Source organism: Salmo salar, chromosome 18 (assembly GCF_965601325.2).
Source record: "Salmo salar chromosome 18, fSalSal1, whole genome shotgun sequence".
Classification (NCBI taxonomy): domain Eukaryota; kingdom Metazoa; phylum Chordata; class Actinopteri; order Salmoniformes; family Salmonidae; genus Salmo; species Salmo salar.
Window position 1 is genome coordinate 17,814,216 of NC_138308.1, and position 21,102 is coordinate 17,835,317.

The window sequence follows — 21,102 nt, forward strand, 5'->3', positions numbered from 1 at the left end:
AAACTATGTCCTTTCACTTGTCTCATCAAGAGTGTATGAAGCATAATCACAATTATACTGTTTAGCATTGTACCACCATTCATCAGCCCAATTGTCTATAGCAGGTATTCCCAAACTGGGGTACACCAAATAAAAAATGTGATTCACATGTTTTTTTTAAATACCAAAAAAATAAAAAAAATAAAATAAATGAAATTCACATTTTCAAAACAGTCCATTTAGTAAGGCCATAGAGACACATACCAGCTCTGCTGATAGTACTGCCATTACCAGCACTACTACACCTGCACCTGTCGACGACACAAGTTGTTCTGCTTCCACGAGCACATCCAAAGCTAGCATCAGTAATTCTACATTTGTTGTTAGCTCAGCCAGCATGGACACTGACAGTTGTGAATATGATGCAGCCGAAGAGCTACTGCCCCCTTACCCGGGAAAGCACCGAACAACAGTCAGGGACGTTGGACATCAGAGGCGCAAATATGATAAATACATTGATTTGGGGTTCACTTATATTGGGAGTAGTGTCTTTCCTCAGCCACAGTATGTTATATGTGCAGAAGTACTATCTCACAACTTGATGAAACCTTCACTCTTGCGCTGACATTTATAAACAAAACATGCCAATTTGAAAAATAAGCCACAGGAGTTTTCTGAGCGAGAATTAAGACGACTTTCGAGTAGTAAGACATTAATAAGAAGGGGCTAGAAGCATCTTATATGGTGAGCTACCGAGTACCTAGGACAGGCAAGCCCCATACTCTTGTGGAGGACTTGATTCTTCCTGCTGCTGCAGATATGGCTGGGACAATAGGCCCCCAAAAAAACTAGAGAGACCATGCCTTCATCAAACAGTTTCACGATGCATCAATGACATGGCAGGAGATAGTGAAACAATTACTGCTTCGCATACAAGCCAGTGAATTCTATGCGTTACAGCTGGATGAGTCAACAGACTCGGTACATGTCCGTTACGTTTATGCGGGTCAATAAAGGACTACATCCTCTTCTGCAAACCACTGGAAACCAGAACAGCAGAAGAGGTTATTTTTAAAGTACTGGACAGCTTTGTGACATCAAATGGACTTTGGTGGTCAAGATGTGCTGGTATCTGCACTGATGGCACAAAATCCATGACAGGGAGACATAGTTGAATGGTAACGTGTGTGCACACAGTTGCTCCTGACGCCACATGGGTACACTGCAGCAGCCACCGAGAGGCTCTTGCTGCAAAGGGAATGCCTGACAGATTTAAAGGCGTTTTGGACACAACAGTGAAAATGGTTAACCTTGTTAAAGCAAGGCCTCCTGAACTCTCGCGTATTTTCTGAATTATGCAATGATATGGGCAGCGACCATGTAACGCTTTTACAACATACATAAGTGTGCTGGCTACCAAGGGGCAAAGTATTGACACGTTTGTTAATTGAGAGATGAGCTTAAAGTTATTTTTACTGACCATCATTTTCACTTGTCTGACCGCTTGCATGATGAGTTTCTCACACGACTGGCCTATCTGGGTGATGTTTTTTCTTGCCTGAATGATCTGAATCTAGGATTACAGGGACTGTCCGCAACTCAACTCAGCAAAAAAAGAAACATCCCTTTTTCTGGACCCTGTCTTTCAAAGATCATTCGTAAAAATCCAAATAACTTCAAAGATCTTCATTGTAAAGGATTTAAACACTGTTTCCCATGCTTGTTCAATGAACCATAAACAATTAATGAACATGCACCTGTGGAACAGTCGTTAAGATACTAACAGCTTACAGACAATTAAGGCCACAGTTATGGAAACTTAGGACACCAAAGAGGCCTTTCTACTGACTCTGAAAAACACCAAAAGAAAGATACCCAGGATCCCTGCTCATCTGCGTGAACATGGCATGCTGCAAGGCATGCTGCAAGGAGGCATGAGGACTGCAGATGTGGCCAGGGCAATATATTGCAATGTCCGTACTGTGAGACGCCTAAGACAGTGCTACAGGGAGACAGGACGAACAGCTGATTGTCCTCGCAGTGGCAGACCACGTGTAACAACACCTGCACAGGATCGGTACATCCGAACATCACACCTGCGGGACAGATACAGGATGGCAACAACAACTGCCCGAGTTATACCAGGAACGCACAATCCCTCCATCAGTGCTCAGACTGTCTGCAATACGCTGAGAGGCTGGACTGAGGGCTTGTAAGCCTGTTGTAAGGCAGGTCCTCACCAGAAACAACGTCGCCTATGGGCACAAACCCACCATCGCTGGACCAGACAGGACTGGCAAAAAGTGCTCTTCACTGACGAGTCGCAGTTTTGTCTCACTACGGGTGATGGTCGGATTTGCGTTTATCGTCGAAGGAATGAGCGTTACACCAAGGCCTGTACTCTGGAGCGGGATCGATTTGGAGGTGGAGGGTCCGTCATGGTCTGGGGTGGTGTGTCACAGCATCATCGGACTGAGCTTGTTGTCACTGCAGGCAACCTCAACGCTGTACGTTACAGGGAAGACATCCTCCTTCAGATACTGTTACTTTTGACCCTCCCTTTGTTCAGGGGCACATTATTCCATTTCTGTTAGTCATATGTCTGTGGAACTTGTTCAGTTTATGTCTCAGTTGTTGAATCTTGCTATGCTCATACAAATATTTACACATGTTAAGTTTGCTGAAAATAAACGCAGTTGACAGTGAGGACGTTTCTTTTTTTGCTGAGTTTATATTCAATGTGTGGGACAAAATTGAGGCTATGATTAAGAAGTTGGAGCTCTTCTCCGTCTATATTAACAAGGACAACACACAGGTCTTTCCATCATTGTATGATTTTGTGTGCGCAAATTAACTCAAGCTTACGGACAATGTCAAATGTGATGTAGCAAAGCACCGGAGTGAGTTGGGTGCGCATTTACGCAGGTACTTTCCCAAAACGGATGACACAAACAACTGGATTCGTTATCCCTTTCATGCCCTGCCTCCAGTCCACTTACCGATATCTGAACAAGAGAGCCTCATTGAAATTTCAACAAGCGGTTCTGTGAATTTTATTTAAAATCAGAAGCCACTGCCAGATTTCTGGATTGGGCTACACTCAGAGTATCCTGCCTTGGCAAATAGCGCTGTTAAGACACTGATGCCCTTTGCAACCACAGTACCTATGTGAGTGTTGATTCTTGGCCCTCACTAGCATGAAAGCTAAATACAGGCATAGACTGTGTGTGGAAAATTATTTAAGACAGACTCTCCAATACAACCCAACATTGCAGAGTTATGAGCATCCTTTCAAGCATACCCTTCTCATTAACCTGTGGAGAGTTATAAAACCTTGTTTGTTCATCAAAAATTGTGAATATGTAAGATGGTTAAATAAAGAGCAAAATGATTGATTATTATTATTTGTGCCCTGGTCCTATAAGAGCTCATTGTCACGTCCCACAAGCCAGGTTGTGACAAAAACTCACTCATTCTTATGTTTAATAAATGCATCGTATAGCGTGTGTGGGGCAGGCTTGCAATGATGGCAAAAAACAACATTTGAGAATGCGCTGACCCTGGTGCTAGATGGGGTACGCAGCTGGAGGTTGAGTGTTTGAAGGGGTGGAGGACTTTAAAAAGTTTGGGAACCGCTGGCCTATATGATCCGTAATGGGGTTGTGCGGATCTGGCCATACTCGTAATCGTATCCGTAAATTGACAGTTGATAGTCGGATCGGATAATACTCATAATCTGAAAAACGTACGTATTTTAAAATGCCTTAAAAATGTCTGCACACGTTTGTAGAAAGCACAAAATCTGCAGATCAAGAGTCTAGAGTATGAGTGTGTTGTTAAAACAGGCAGATGAGTTTGCTGTCACTCGGTCAGAATGTGCATCTGTGTTTTATCTATTTTGTTTAGTCTTTTTCATTTGCTTCCATAACACCCTTCCTGTCTCACTATCCCCCCGCTTGTGGGGCCACCCAGTCAGGGATCCAACCACCAGTCCACCCACCTGGCTGCTTCCCCTGTGATCAAACCACCATACTCAGGGATCCATCCATTCTCCATCCACTCTGATGTCCTACCATGTGATGCCTCTACCTTCCCTCCTGGCTGTCACTGGATTCAATGTTTTACTGTTGTAATATTACATGTGTCCCCCCCATTTATCCATTTATGGCTTTCTTTATCATTTTCAGTAAGCGTTTATTGTCTTGGCATTTCAGTATAAATATGCTATTATTTTTAAAGAATGCTTTCTACAGAAATGCCAAGACAAAGGCTTTTTAAATCAAGAAGTTCATGCTTCCATTTTCTTTAAGAGTATGCCTACCTTGACGGGAAAAGTAAGCACCACAATTAAAGGGGAGGCCATCAACCCCTTAATTGTTCTGCCAGTCATAAACTGACCAGACGGGTTGCCTACCATAATGTATCCAATGCATCGGCTGGACCGGAGGCGGAAATGACACTCGCGCAGGAAATCAGTCCAGAACCTTTCAGTTCATGTCCTGGTGTAAACATTAGCCTACCACCAGACACAAAATTGGTAGCAAGTCGTTTGAAGCCTCCCAAGAGAATCCGACATCCTCTCCAGACCTTGTGCTGTTGCTCCAAGGTCGGGGATTACCAAGACTAGTCATAACCTAACCTTGAGACAGAACTCAACCAAAACAGACATCTCAATGATAAAGAAAAGACTCACAGCACAAAAGCAAATGCACACAGTTGGTGCTGTGCCTTTATCACTGAGGTGTATTTTTGTTTTCACTGCTTTGGTTGAGTTCTGTCTCAATTCTACAACATTAAATATATATTGTGTAAATCAATAACGGACATTGCATATATGTTAAACATTTGAAAATATTGTCTTTTGATTATACCTTGTGTTGACTGTACCATTATGTTATGAGCTTATTTGTATTTTTGAAGTAATTGTGACCGAACAAGTTAAATATTTAATGTAAAATATTTAGGAAGAATACGAAAATGGGATAATGAACAACACGTTAGCAATATGGTTGATAATGTGATAGTGTGTGTTGGTGCTGTGTCTTGGTGCTGTCTTTTCATCATTGAGCTGTACAGTGCCTGCAGAAATATTTCACACCCCTTGAATTCTTCCACATTTTGTTGAATTACAGCCTGAATTTAAAATGGATTAAATTTAGATTTTTTTTGGTCACTATAGCCTACACACAATACCCGTTAATATCAAAGTGGAATAACTTTTGTCCATTTTTTTTTTACAAATGAATTAAATGGACTGATTACACTTTGGATGGTGTATCAATACAGTTGCAGGAGAGAAAAACCATTCAGAGATTTCACCATGAGGCTAACGGAAGGATGGATCAACAACAGTTGTTACTCCACAATTCTAATCCTATTGACAGAGTGAAAAGGAAACCTGTACAGAATAAAAAATACATATTCCAAAACATGCATCATGTTTGTAATATGGTACTAAAGTAAAACAGCAAAAAATGCGGCAAAGCAATTAACTTTTTATTCTGAATACGAAGTGTTATGTTTGGGCATATCCAATACAACACATTACTGAGTACCACTCTCCATATTTTCAAGCATAGTGGTGGCTGCATCATTTTTTTATATTTTAGTAATTTAGCAGACGCTCTTATCCAGAGCGACTTACAGGAGCAAGGGCACAGACACATTTTTAACCTATACGGCTTGGGGGATTCGAACCAGCGACCTTTCGGGTTACTGGCCCAACTCCTAGGCTACCTACCACCCATGTTATGGGTATGCTTGTAATCCTTAAGGACTGGGGAGTTTTTCAGGATAAAAAAAAATAAACCAAATGGAGCTAAGCACAGGCAAAATCCTAGAGGAAAACCTGGTTCAGTCTGCTTTCCACAGGACACTGGGAGATGAATTCATCTTTCAGCAGGACAATAACCTAAAACACAAGGCCACATCTACACTGGAGTTGCTTACCAAGAAGACTGTTGGAAAAGCATTCCAGGTGACTAGCTGGTTGAGAGAATGTCAAGAGTGTGCAAAGCTGTCAAGGCAAAGGGTAGCTACTTTGAAGAATCTAAAATATATTTTGATTTGTTCAATACTATTTCATAGTTTTGATGTCTTCACTATTATTCTACAATGTAGAAAATAGGAAAAATATAGAAAAACCCTTGAATGAGTAAGTGTGTCCAAACCTTTGACTGGTACTGCATATATTTGCACACCCCTGCAGTACCCAAGTGGATCCTCGGTTGAATACCACTGTGCTTCAGCATTAAATCTATATGATGTACTCTATAAATAAAAACAGAAATAAAGAAACTATGTGGAACTGTTTGATAATTATTGTGTGTTGGGTTGTCAAAGCTTTTAACCAAATGCATCTCCCTCAAAAAGTTGCATTCAGCCTCTTATCACTTGGGTTGGGTGCGTACCTACTTGCATGGGAGGTCACAGCCAAAGAGATTCACAGGAATCACACACACACTTTTAGAGCAGATGGTGTTAACAGACTGTAGCATAACTGTTTTCTTTCAATCAAAACACATTTTGTCTAGTGGTACGAGCTGTTGAGTTTGACACATGAGAAACATTACAGTAACGTTATACTATGCCATTTAATTTGGTTCTGTTAAGTAGAATACTATCATTATGTGAACTTGCAGACACTGATTCAGCGTTGACCTAACTAGACGAGCACCATTCTCCACTCGTCACTGAAATTCAACAGAGTAGTCTTTTCCTTCAGAAGCTGAAAGAGTAGACACAAAAAGCTTAGGATTTTTAGTGATCGGGAAGAACCCCCCCATTCTAAAGTTCTGATGACACTTTCAGCTATCAAAGCATCCCATGCAACACCCTAAAATCTCAGCTCCAGACCCAACTCCCTCCACCCCTCTTCCTCCCACACCCCAACAACCCACACCCCAAACTAATGTGAACAGATTGGTTTTCTTGCTCTGATAGCAACAGATTTCCTGCACATCTACAGTAATACTTAGTTGGGGCAAGTGGACAGATGGGTGAGGTGAAAGACCACAGGTTTATGAGCTGTGAGTGTTGTCACGGCTTGTTATGGTAGGCTTTAAACCAAACTCCGTATGACAGCATTTATGGCTACTATTTCCAGAAGTTGTAACGTTCTTCCTCTCTCAGGGCTAAATCCTAACTTGAGAAACTTCAACTTTTGACCGAGTCTCCCATAAAGCGTGTGTTTTGTAAAGTATATCTTAGGGTTTCTGCACAACCACAGCAGACTGATGGGGAGGGGGGGGGGGGGGGGAGTGCTAGACAAGGGAAAGAAAGCTACAGCCAGTTACACTATGGTGATAGGGAGAAATACTGTCTTAGAGGCACACTCAGCCCCATATTACCCTCTATCAGGCTGAGTGTGCCTTTTTATGTGGCCTGTTTTGGGGGAGCAGATAACCACTAATAACTGTTCCAGGGGCAGATATGTCAGAATGTAATAGGGCAACAGTCCAACAGTGACAGGAACAATGTGTAGAGACAGCTGGCTATGTTATGCAGTTGGGCAATTCCACGTTAATGGATTTACAGACTTACATTTTTCACTTTAAAAATGTATGCCAAAACAAAAAACATACAACTCTATGCACAATGACTACTTTGAACAATTGACAAAAAAACATTTGCTGGAAAAACTGCAGATGCAAAGTCTCTGTGCAGATAAAGTTTGGAAACCGTAATTATGTTACCAACCTTTATGTTTTTGTAAAATGTTCAGTGCATTCCAATATTTGAAACGTTACGTAGCTTGCCTTGCCATTGGCCAACTGAGGAAACCCGAGAGCACACACTTTGGCTCACACAATCTGCTCCTAAGCTACACTGTAACCTTGACAACACATGATTTAAAACAAATTGCCCATGCAGGGAGCTTTGAACACAGGGAACCTGCTAGTCTCTAAAGGAGAGAGGGTAAAACAAACTATTTTCTAAGTAATGAACAGCCAGTCTTAGCACACTTCTTAAATTCCTAACCGGTGACGAAAGTTCTACAAAACAACACCAGTCTGTTTTTCCCCCAAAGCTAAGCTTAAGCATATTAACATATTTTAGAGCAGACTGGAAAACTGGCACCTTGGCAAGTATGTAATTGGCAAAAAAAGGTAACTCTTTTGCAGAGAATGTGAGAGGTTTGAGAAGACTGTGGAAAAATAAAGAAAACAGGTTTTCAGTCTAGTTTGGAAATCTATAGGGTGACAGCTACCAACTCTGGATATTTTTTTTGTTTTTTTTGTTGAAGTAATCTCTAAAAATTGAACCGCTCCTTAGAACACACATTCAACTGAAGGACTTACCTGTGACTCCCTCTTATGACTCACCAAGCTGAACAGAAAGCTAACCTCCCAGTACTGAGTCACAATGAGCTTTGTTCCACCTGTAGAACTCCTTTGTATTCTCCATACTTTCTCTGAATTCACAGGGTGAAATAACACACCGCTGATCACTTAGGGGCAATTTAGAGGGTGATGAGAGCGTAAATTGGGATAAGTACACACAATATCTATATTCGATTTATATGATTAGTAAAAGTCGGTTATAGCCTTCTGAGGGCTATGTCTTCATATATCTTATCAGGCCCACTACAGTAGGCTTATGTCAATATTCCAATGTACAGTTTACACTTGTTGATTGCAGCACACCTTGCTTAACAACTCACACAATATTCCCGTTGCCTTGCTAGGCAAGCATTTTGAACTTTGCTTAGGGCCTATACTGTAGCACATTAATGACAGTCCATACTCCTGAATTGCACAGCATTGCAAACGTATTCATACTTCTTCACATTTTATTGTGTTAAAGTGGGATTCAAATAGATTTAATTGTCATTTTTTTGTCAACAATCTACAGAAGATACTCTAATGTCAGAGTCATAAAAATTAAATATCTAAAATATAGTTGTTGCATAAGTATTCAGCTCCCTGAGTGAATACATGTTAGACACACCTTTGCTATCGATTACAGGTGTGAGTGTTTTTGAGTAAGTCTATAAGAGCTTTACACACCTGGATTGTGCAATATTTGCTCATTACAATTTTTTTTATTTAAAGTCGAGCTCTGTCATTATGTTGGGGGAACATGGCTAGACAGCAATGTTCAAGTCTTTCCATAACTTTTCAAGCAGATTTAAGTCAGAACTGTACCTTGGCCCCTCAGGAACATTCACAGTCTTCTTGTAAGCAACTCCAGTGTAGATTTGGACTTGTGTTGTAAGTTATTGTCCTGCTGAGAGATTAATTCCTCTCCCAGAGAAATGGTTTTCTTCTAGGATTTCACCTGTGTTTAGCTCGATCCTGTTTCTTTTTATCCTGAAAAACTCCCCAGTATTTGCCGATCTCAAGCATGCAAAAAAAAAAAAGACAAAAAAAAGAAAAAAGGAGGGCAGTGATGTGTTGTGTTTGCCCCAAACATATGGCTTTGCATTTAGGCCAAAAAGTGTATTCATTTGCAGTATTACTTTAGTGCCTTGGTGCATACAAGATGCATGTTTTGGAGTAATATCCCTGAGCAGTTTCATACCTGTCCTGCAGCTCAGAAGGATGACTATCTTTGATGTGTCTGGGTGGTTTAATAAATCATCCACAGTAGGGCTGGGCGATACGACGATATATATCATGTGACGATAGAAAAACGTCAATCGTTTCATATTATGCTCCATCGCTTATTTCGACACTTTGTTCTTCCACATGGCAATTTGCAACAAAAAAAAACTAAAAAGGAGGAGAGTGAAAGTGACACAGAGCACAGAGATGTGGAGCTCGTACCTAAAAGAGGGGCTACTTCCGTCGCATGGACGTGGTTTGGGTATGAAAAGTCTGACAGGGACCAGAAAATAGTCCTCTGCAAAATACACCGCAGGCCGGTCCCGACAAGAGGCTCAAACACCACTAACCTCCTTTCCCACCTACGCAAGAATCATGTGAAACAATACGGAGAGATTCTACGGATGAGACCCAAAAAAGTACAGTTGAGTGCTCAAAACATACCCCCAACTCAGACATTGCAAGAGGCTTTTGCCCGCGGCACACCATATGGCAAAGAATCACAAAGATGGAAAGAGATAACAGCTGCCTTTACAACTTACATCTGCAAAGACATGGCCCCAATTTACACGTTCGAGAAACAGGGATTTCATGAGTTGGTGCTAACACTCGACCCAAAGTACCAAATGCAAATTGATATACAGTTGAAGTCGGAAGTTTACATACACTTATGTTGGAGTCATTAAAACTCGTTTTACAACCACTACACAAATTTCTTGTTAACAAACTATAGCTTTGGCAAGTTGGTTAGGACATCTACTTTGCGCATTACAAGTCATTTTTCCAACAATTGTTTACAGAGATTATATTTCACTTATAATTCACTGTATCACAATTCCAGTGGGTCAGAAGTTTACATACACTAAGTTGACTGTGGCTTTAAACAGCTTGGAAAATTCCAGAAATGATGTCATGGCTTTAGAAGCTTCTGATAGGCTAATTGACATAATTTGAGTCAATTGGAGGTGTACTTCAAGGCCTACCTTCAAACTCAGTACCTCTTTGCTTAACATCATGGGAAAATCAAAAGAAACCAGCCAAGACCTCAGAAGAAACATTGTAGACCTCCACAAGTCTGGTTCATCCTTGAGAGCAATTTCCAAATGCCTGAAGGTACCACGTTCATCTGTACAAACAATAGTACGCAAGCATAAACACCATTGGACGACGCAGCCGTCATACCGCTCAGGAAGGAGACGCGTTCTGTCTCCCAGAGATGAACCTACTTTGGTGCGAAAAGTGCAAATCAATCCCAGAACAGCAGCAAAGGACCTTGTGAAGATGCTGGAGGAAACAGGTATACAAGTATCTATATCCACAGTAAAACGAGTCCTATATTGACATAACCTGAAAGGCCTCTCAGCAAGGAAGAAACCACTGCTCCAAAGCCGCCATAAAAAAGGCCAGACTATGGTTTGGAACTGCACATGGGGACAAAGATCGTAATTTTGGGAGAAATGTCCTCTGGTCTGATGAAACAAAAATAGAACTATTTGGCCATAATGACCATCGTTATGTTTGGAGGAAAAAGAGGGATGCTTGCAAGCCGAAGAACACCATCCCAACCGTGAAGCATGGGGGTGGCAGCATCATGTTGTGGGGGTGCTTTGCTGCAGAAGGTACTGGTGCACCTCACAAAGTAGATGGCATCATGAGGGAGGAAAAGTATGTGGATATATTGAAGCAACGTCCCAAGACATCAGTCAGGAAGTTAACGCTTGGTCGCAAATGGGTCTTCCAAATGGATAATGACCCCAAGCATACTTCCAAAGTTGTGGCAAAATGACTTAACGACAACAAAGTCAAGGTATTGGGGTGGCCATCACAAAGCCCTGACCTCCATCCTACATAACATTTGTGGGCCGAACTGAAAAAGAGTGTGCGAGCAAGGAGGCCTACAAACCTGACTCAGTTACACCAGCTCTGTCAGGAGGAATGGGCTAAGATTCACCCAACTTATTGTGGGAAACTTGTGGAATGTTTCCCGAAACGTTTGACCCAAGTTAAACAATTTAAAGGAAAAGCTACCACATACCAATTGAGTGTATGTAAACTTCTGACCCACTGGGAATGTGATGAAAGAAATAAAAGCTGAAATAAATAATTCTCTCTACTATTATTCTGACATTTCACATTCTTAAAATAAAGTGGTGATCCTAACTGACCTAAGACAGGGAATTTTTACTAGGATTAAATGTCAGGAATTGTGAAAAACAGAGTTTAAATGTATTTGGTTAAGGTGTATGTAGACTTCTGACTTCAACTGTATGATGTTTTAATGCCAAAATAACATGCAAAACAGGCAAGCCCCCAAAAATATATATTTTAGGCCTATATTTATTTTGTTTGCAACTATAGTTGAAGTGTTTTCTATTTACCTTATATACATTCATATTTTAGATTTTGTTACATGCTTAATTGAAAATTTGCCCAAAGGTTCTAAATAAAAAAGAAATAATCAAATGAGTAAGTACCTTTTATTTGTTGAGTATAATTCAACATGTAATAAGAAAAAGGCCTTTACATGTGGTCATTTTATATAAACTATTTATTAATTGAATTTACAGAAAATGTGCTATATCGTGATATGTATCATTATGGGGTTATGAAATGACCTATATCGGGATATGACTTTTTGGCCATATCGTCCAGCCCTAATCCACAGCATAATTATTTAACTGACCATGCTTAAAGATATATTCAATGTCTGATCTGTTATTGTTAACCATCTACCAATCACTTCCCTTCTTTATGAAGTTTTCGAAAAGCTCCCTGGTCTTTGTAGTCAAATTTGTGCTTGGAATTCAATAATTGACTGAGTGACATAACATATGTTGCATGTATGGGGGACAGAGGAAGGTTTAGTCATTAATAAAAAAATCATGTCAACCATTTTTTTTTTTTAAATCATTTTTCTTCCACTTTTACAATAGATTATTTTGTGTAGATTGTTGACAATTAAATACATTTTAATTCCACTTTGCAACAATCAAATGTAAAGACATCCAAAAGGTCTGAACGCTTTTCCAAGGCACTGTAACTGAGCACATGAAGTTGGCCACTGTTCAATTTACAGTTACAATATCTCTATCCCTGACCGAAGTTTCTCAGCGCTCACTACATTGTATCTCTCTATCGAAGCTAAAACAGCAGGCAATAGGTGGCGAATAACCACATCCTAGCTGTTTTCATATTACTGGAAATTAGCTTTAAAACGGCTAAATTCATTCTCCGCCTCATTGCAAAATGTGTAGAATAGCATGGAATTCGCTTTCAAAATAGCATGAGATTAGCTGGGGGAGGGGGGGCTTGCTCGGCCTCGCGCCACTGTGTCCTAGCCTACAGCTTCCACAAGCCATTTTTTATATGGAAAATATATAAACACACTTTCACGCCATTTCGTAAGTGTCTCGACAGTAGCGGAGGAAATATTCAGTTTTCATTGACTCAGAGGGGGATACATGGAGGATTGTCAGGGACAATACTGGCAAACAAATACAGTAGGACCTATTACTGTCAAAACATGCACTTTTAGACTGGCGGACAGGCTTGCTAGCATGGAAATTGAGAAATAATATGAGAAAAAAAGTTGTGAGCTGAACCCCATTTGTCAACACACTGAAAACTTACCTCTTTCATAGGTGCACGCCCAATCGGCAGAATTGAGCTCCTAAACCGACAACCCAGCTGTATGTAGGCCTATATAATAGCCTATCATTATGAAGTAAAAAAATAAATAAAAAGTTATTTCTGTTTCATTGAAATTACGGTGTAGTTCATCGTATAAAGTTGGGCTCCGCTCCTTTCCCGAGTCGGCTCCGTCCAAGATTTGCCCTAGTGCCTTTCCATTTTCTTTCCTTCATCCACCGCGCATGCGACCTCTCCAGGCATCAACGTCTGGAGAACAAAACAAAAGCCTGACGGAGTGGCAGGATAAGGAGTTTTGTATGTTCATTTGCAAACGAGATTTCTGCGCATGTGCATGCTTTTTTTTAAACGTAGCTGCTGCACTTAGTGCTCCGCTGCCGCCCACGTACTTGATTGCCTTTGTCTCATCACAGAACTTCATGTTGTACAAACCTGTTCGAACTATTGCCTTCCCTCAGTAAGCAACTAAGCAAAAGTGCGATTTCCTACAAACTTGATGTTGTTCACAAAACTGTTCTTAGCTATTGCATTCCATGCCTCATTAAGCATAAGAACGATTTCATGTTCTTTTTTCATGAGGGGATAAGTTATTCACATGTTTTACACAACATACATTATCAACATGTTCATACAAACAGTTCTCTGCATTGCAAACATAAGCACGAGTCAAACAGGCAGTCTATTGATTTCATGTTCTTAGCTGCTGTGTTAGTTATTTACTCTGCCATGATATCAGCGTATATGGCATAAATATGGCACTGGGCTACGATAACTACGATTTGGTAACAACTATAAAGATTAGCCTACATCATCAGACAAAACGCTGATTGTTTTTGCCCCGTGTAAGGAATGTGTTTTGCTTGTGCAACTGCAATATGCGTTACAACAGACAGAAAGAGAAGGTTGTAACTTCATAAAAAAACTTAACAAAAATATCAACGCAACATGTAGTGTTGGTCCCGTGAGATGAAATAAAAGATCCCAGAAATGTTCCATATGCAAAAAAAAGCCTATTTCTCAAAGACGTTGTGCCAAAATGTGTAAACATCAATATTAGTGAGAATTTCTCCTTTGTCAAGATAATCCATCCACCTGACAGGTGTCGCATATCAAGAAGCTGATTAAACGGCATGATCATTACACAAGTGCCCCTTGTGCTGGGGACAATAAAAGGCCACTAAAATGTGTAGTTTTGTCACACAACACAATGCCACAGATGTCTCAAGTTTTGAGGGAGCATGCAATTGGCATGCTGACTGCAGGAATGTCCACCAGAGCTGTTGCCAGATAATTTAATGATACTTTCTCTAGTATAAGCATCGTTTTAGAGAATTTGGCAGTGCGTCCAACTGGCCTCACAACCGCAGACCACGTGTATGAGTTGAGCGATTTGCTGATGTCAATGTTGTGAACAGAGTACCCCATGGTGAACGGTATAAGCGACAACGAACACAATTGCATTTTATCAATAGCAATTTGAATGCACAGAAACTGTGACAAGATCAAATCAAATTGTATTTGTCACATGCGCTGACTACAACATGCACCTTACAGTGAAATGCTTACTTACAAGCCCTTAACCAACAGTGCAGTTAAGAAAAATACAAAAAATAAATAAATAAAGTAACAAATAATTAAAGAGCAGCAGTAAAATAACAATAGCGGGGGCTATATACAGGGGTCCTGAGGCCCATTTCTTTTTATCTATCTGTGACCAACATATGCATATCTGTATTCCAAGTCATGTGAAAACTCCATATCGTAGCATATCTCGGTAATCTGTAGGCACGGCCAGAGTTTAATCTCTGTTGCCTTTCACGTCACGTCTTCACCTGGAATTGCGGTTTTGATTCGATGGAATACATCGTTTTTGTCAGACTATTTGACTTTTTGTAGCATGTTAGGATAATTAGGTTAAGGTTAGCTAAAATGCAAAAAATACATCTAACTTTTGACTTTAATTTGACGAAAGCTGTATCCATTCTAGCCACGTTCTGGAATTACTTAGGCAGGGGTATTCATTATTTTATACCTCAATCAGACAGAGAAGAAGAGCAAGAGAGAGGGTTAGGGTTAGGCCCAACTCAGCAGAAAAGTGAGTTATTTTTCATAAATATTTGTATGGACGTCAATGAGACAATTTCGAATTTGGTCAGCAAAAAAAAGTATTGCTTATTTGCTATGTGAGGTTTATTTGATCAAATATTTTTTTTTGCAATGCTTAAGTTGTTACGAGTGTACTGACATAAGTAGGACACGTGACATCACTGCAACTTTAAGAAAAAAACTTTTATATCAGAGTTGTCTCAAGATGGCTATGCATATTCATGGCATGAAGCATAGCATCTCTCTCAATTGAATACAGGCTGTTAATGTCAACAACCCTCATCGAATATTAAAAAAATTATTAGATGTATCAGGGAGGTGGGAGGTGACCAAGAACCCGATGGTCACTCTGACAGAGCTCCAGAGTTCCTCAGTAGAGATGAGAGAAGCTTCCAGAAGGTCTCTGCAGCACTCACCAATCAGACCTTTATGGTAGTGGCCAGACAGAAGCCATGCCTCAGTAAAAAGCATGACAGCCCGCTTGGAGTTTGCCAAAAGGCACCTAAAGTACTCTCAGACCATGAGAAACCAGATTATCTGGTCTGATGAAACAAAGATTGAACTCTTTGACCTGAATGCCAAGCGTCACATCTGGAGGAAACCTGGCACCGTCCCTACGGTGAAGCATGGTGGTGGCAGCATTATGCTGTAGGGATGTTTTTCAGTGGCAGGGACTGGGAGACTAGTCAGGATCGAGGGAAAGATGAATGGAGCAAAGTACAGAGAGATCCTTGATGAAAATCTGCTCCAGAGCTCTCAGGACTTCAGACTGGGGCAAAGATTCTCCTTCCAACAGAACAACGACCCTAAGCACACAGCAAAGACAATGCAGGAGTGGCTTCGGGACAAGTCTCTGAATGTCCTTGAGTGGCCCAGCCAGAGCCCAGACCTGAAAATAGCTGTGCAGCGACGCTCCCAATCTAACCTGACAGAGCTTGAGAGGATCTGCAGAGAATAATGGGAGAAACTCCCCAAATACAGGTGTGCCAAGCTTGTAGCGTCTTACCCAATAAGACTCGAGACTGTAATCGCTGCCAAAGGTGCTTCAACAAAGTACTGAGTAAAGGGTCTGAATACTTATGTACATAAGGTATTTCTGTTTTAAATTTTGAATACATTTGCAAACATTTCAAAAAACCTGTTTTTCAATTTTGTCATTATGGGGTTTTGTGTGTAGATTAATGAGGGAAACAAAGTATTTAATCCATTTTAGAATAAGGCAGTATTCTATATATTGGCTGGTGTATTTACGGACATATTCAATCTCTCCCTATCCCAATCTGCCGTCCCCACATTCTTCAAGATGGCCACCATTGTTCCTTTACTCAAGAAGACAAAGGTAACTGAACTAAATGACTATCGCTCCGTAGTAAATGACTATCGCTCTGTATCGCTCATTTCTGTCATCACGAAGTGCTTTGAGAGACTAGTCAAGGATCATATCACCTCCACCTTACCTGTCACCCTAGACCCCCTTCAATTTGCTTACCGGCCCAATAGGTCCACAGACGATGCAATCGCCATTACACTGAACACTGCCCTATCCCATCTGGACAAGAGGAATATCTATGTAAGAATGCTGTTCATTGACTATAGCTCAGAATTCAACACCATAGTACCCTCCAAGCTCATCATTAAGCTTGAGGCCTTAGGTCTCAACCCCGCCCTGTGCTATTGGGTCTTACAACGACGAGACAGCCTACAGGGAGGAGGTGAGGGCACTCGGAGTGTGGTGTCAGGAAAACAACTTCTCACTCAACGTAAACAAAACAAAGGAGATGATCGTGGACTTCAGGAAACAGCAGAGGGAGCACGCCCCCATCCACATCGACGGGACAGTAGTGGAGAAGGTGGAAAGTTTTAAGTTCCTCAGCATACACATCACAGACAAACTGAAATGGTCCAGCCATACAGACAGTGTGGTGAAGAAGGCGCAACAGCGCCTCTTACTTTCCGAATGCACTGTATATACACTCACCGGATAGTTTATTAGGTACACTACCCTGTTCAAGAAAATCACATGGCAGTGGCTTGCTAAATAAAGCAGGCAGACAGGCATCGAGGCATTCAGTTACTGTTCGATTACATACAGTAACTGTTCAACGCGACTTTGAGCGTGGTATGATCGTCATTGCCAGGCACACTGGATCCAGTATCTCAGAAATGGCTCCCCTTTTCATGCACAACAGTGTCTAGGGCAGGGTTATTCAACTCATACTCTATGAGGTCCAGAGCCTGCTGGTTTTCAGTTCTACCTGATAATTAACTGCACCCACATAGTGTCCCAGGTATAAATCAGTAGAATTGGCTTCGAGGTCCACAGTTGAGTTTGAGGGGTGTAGTCAGTGGCAGTCCTGTGATGATCACGGTGGGGTTATGGTATGAGCAGACATAAGCTACGGACACGAACACAATTGCATTTTATCGATGGCAATTTCAATGCACAGAGATACCGTGAAGAGATCCTGAGGCCCATTGTCGTGCCAATCATCCGCCGCCATCACCTCATGTTTTATCATGGTAAGGTACAGTTGAAGTCGGAGGTTTACATACACTTAGGTTGGAGTCATTAAAACTTGTTTTTCAACCACTCCACAAATTTCTTGTTAACATACTATAGTTTTGGCAAGTTGGTTAGGGCATCTACTTTGTGCATGACACAAGTCATTTTTCCAACTATTGTTTACAGACAGATTATTTCACTTATAATTCACTGTATCACAATTCCAGTGGGTCAGAAGTTAACATACACTAAGTTGACTATGCCTTTAAACAACTTAGAAAATTCCAGAAATGGTGTCATGGCTTTAGAAGCTTCTGATAAATTATGTCAATTAGCCTGAGTCAATTGCTTGACATCATGGGGAAATCAAAAGAAATCAGCCAAAAACTCAGAAAATTGTAGACCTCCACAAGTCTGGTTCATCCTTGGGAGCAATTTCCAAACGCCTGAAGGTACCACGTTCATCTGTACAAACAATAGTATGCAAGTATAAACACCATGGGACCACGCAGCCGTCATACCGCTCAGGAAGGAGACGCATTCTATCTCCTAGAGATGAACGTACTTTGGTGTGAAAAGTGCAAATCAATCCCAGAACAACAGCAAAGGACCTTGTGAAGATGCTGGAGGAAACAGGTACAAAATAATCTATATCCACAGTAAAACAAGTCCTATATCGACATAACCTGAAAGACCTCTCAGCAAGGAAGAAGCCACTGCTCCAAAACCGCCATAAAAAAGCCAGACTATGGTTTGCAACTGCACATGGGGACAAAGATAGTACTTTTTGGAGAAATGTCCTCTGGTCTGATGAAACAAAAATAGAACTGTTTGGCCATAATGACCATCGTTATGTTTGGTCGCAAATGGGTCTTCCAAATGGATAATGACCCCAAGCATACTTCCAAAGTTGTGGCAAAATGGCTTAAGGACAACAAAGTCAAGGTATTGGCGTGGCCATCACAAAGCCCTGACCTCAAGCCTACAGAACATTTGTGGGCCGAACTGAAAAAGAGTGTGCGAGCAAGGAGGCCTACAAACCTGACTCAGTTACACCAGCTCTGTCAGGAGGAATGGGCTAAGATTCACCCAACTTATTGTGGGAAGCTTGTGGAATGTTTCCCGAAACGTTTGACCCAAGTTAAACAATTTAAAGGAAAAGCTACCAAATACCAATTGAGTGTATGTAAACTTCTGACCCACTGGGAATGTGATGAAAGAAATAAAAGCTGAAATAAATCTTTCTCTCTACTAATATTCTGACATTTCACATTCTTAAAATAAAGTGGTGATCCTAACTGACCTAAGACATGGAATTTTTACTAGGATTAAATGTCAGGAATAGTGAAAAACTGAGTTTAAATGTATTTGGCCAAAGTGTATGTAAACTTCCGACTTCAACTCTATCTGTGACAAACAGATGCATATCTGCATTCCCAGTCGTGTGAAATCCATAGGTTAGATTAGGGCCTAATGAATTTATTTCAATTGATTGATTTCCTTATATGAACTGTGACTAAGTAAAATCTTTGAAATTGTTGCACGTTGCGTTCATATTTTTGTTCATTAAACATCGACAGGTAGTCGTGTAAACTTTAAGTAAAAATTGTTTATTAAAGTACTACTTAAGTCGTTTTTTGGGGATATCTGCACTTTACTTTACTGTTTACATTTCTGGCAACTTTTACTGTCACTTCACTACATGCCTAAAGAAAATAATGTACTTTTTACTCCATACATTTTCCCTGACACCCAAATGTACTCGTTACATTTTGACAGGGAAATGGTCCAACTCGCATACTTATCAAGAGAACATCCCTGCTCATCCCTACTGCCTCTGACCTGGCGGACTCACTTAACACAAATTCTTAGTTTGTAAATGATGTCTGAGTGTTGTAGTGTGCCCCTGGCTATCGTTAATAAAAAATAAAAATTGTGCAATCTGGTTTGCTTAATATAAGGAATTTGAAATGATTAATACTTTTACTTTTGATACTTAAGTACATTTTAGCAATTCCATTTTCTTTTGATACGTAAGTATATTTAAAACCCAAATACTTTTACTCAAGTGGTATTTTACTGGGTGACTTTCACTTGAGTCATTTTCTATTAAGGTATCTTTACTTTTACTCAAGTATACTGCTCAAAAAAATAAAGGGAACACTTAAACAACACATCCTAGATCTGAATGAAAGAAATAATCTTATTAAATACTTTTTTCTTTACATAGTTGAATGTGCTGACAACAAAATCACACAAAAATAATCACTAGAAATCCAATTTATCAACCCATGGTGGTCTGGATTTGGAGTCACACTCAAAATTAAAGTGGAAAACCACACTACAGGCTGATCCAACTTTGATGTAATGTCCTTAAAACAAGTCAAAATGAGGCTCAGTAGTGTGTGTGGCCTCCACGTGCCTGTATGACCTCCCTACAATGCCTGGGCATGCTCCTGATGAGGTGGCGGATGATCTCCTGAGGGATCTCCTCCCAGACCTGGACTAAAGCATCCGCCAACTCCTGGACAGTCTGTGGTGCAACGTGGCGTTGGTGGATGGAGCGAGACATGATGTCCCAGATGTGCTCAATTGGATTCAGGTCTGGGGAACGGGCGGGCCAGTCCATAGCATCAATGCCTTCCTCTTGCAGGAACTGCTGACACACTCCAGCCACATGAGGTCTAGCATTGTCTTGCATTAGGAGGAACCCAGGGCCAACCGCACCAGCATATGGTCTCACAAGGGGTCTGAGGATCTCATCTCGCTACCTAATGGCAGTCAGGCTACCTCTGGCGAGCACATGGAGGGCTGTGCGGCCCCCCAAAGAAATGCCACCCCACACCATGACTGACCCACCGCCAAACCGGTTATGCTGGAGGATGTTGCAGGCAGCAGAACGTTCTCCATGGCGTCTCCAGACTCTGTCACGTCTGTCACGTGCTCAGTGTGAACCTGCTTTCATCTGTGAAGAGCACAGGGCGCCAGTGGCGAATTTGCCAATCTTGGTGTTCTCTGGCAAATGCCAAACGTCCTGCACGGTTTTGGGCTGTCAGCTCAACTAGTTTTATTTGTGCGTTGTTGAATCGTTAATTTATTTGTGAGTTATGTTGAATATACACACAGATCCTGGAATTCATACTTGCAAAATAAACAAATCTCACTCCATACAGGTCAGCCAAAAAAAGTTTGATGAACCGCACTCCAACAATAAACTGATGTTAAATTACAACTTTTAGCTCCATTATTCTTTATCACCTTCGTCCACTCATTCTTACAAACAGAATAAAAAAAACATTGCTGATGCCATTGCTCCGGATA

The 21,102-nt window shown here is 40.9% G+C and overlaps 1 protein-coding gene across 1 annotated transcript in view; it reads right to left on the reverse strand.

Annotated features, from left to right (window-relative positions):
- rin2a (Ras and Rab interactor 2a) overlaps positions 1–13,457 on the reverse strand; it is a 68,515-nt gene extending 55,058 nt beyond the window's left edge. The window contains exon 1 of the mRNA XM_014154583.3: positions 13,155–13,457. The gene's annotated coding sequence lies outside the window, so the exon portion shown is untranslated. The remainder of the gene's footprint in view (positions 1–13,154) is intronic.
- Positions 13,458–21,102: the final 7,645 nt, after the last annotated feature.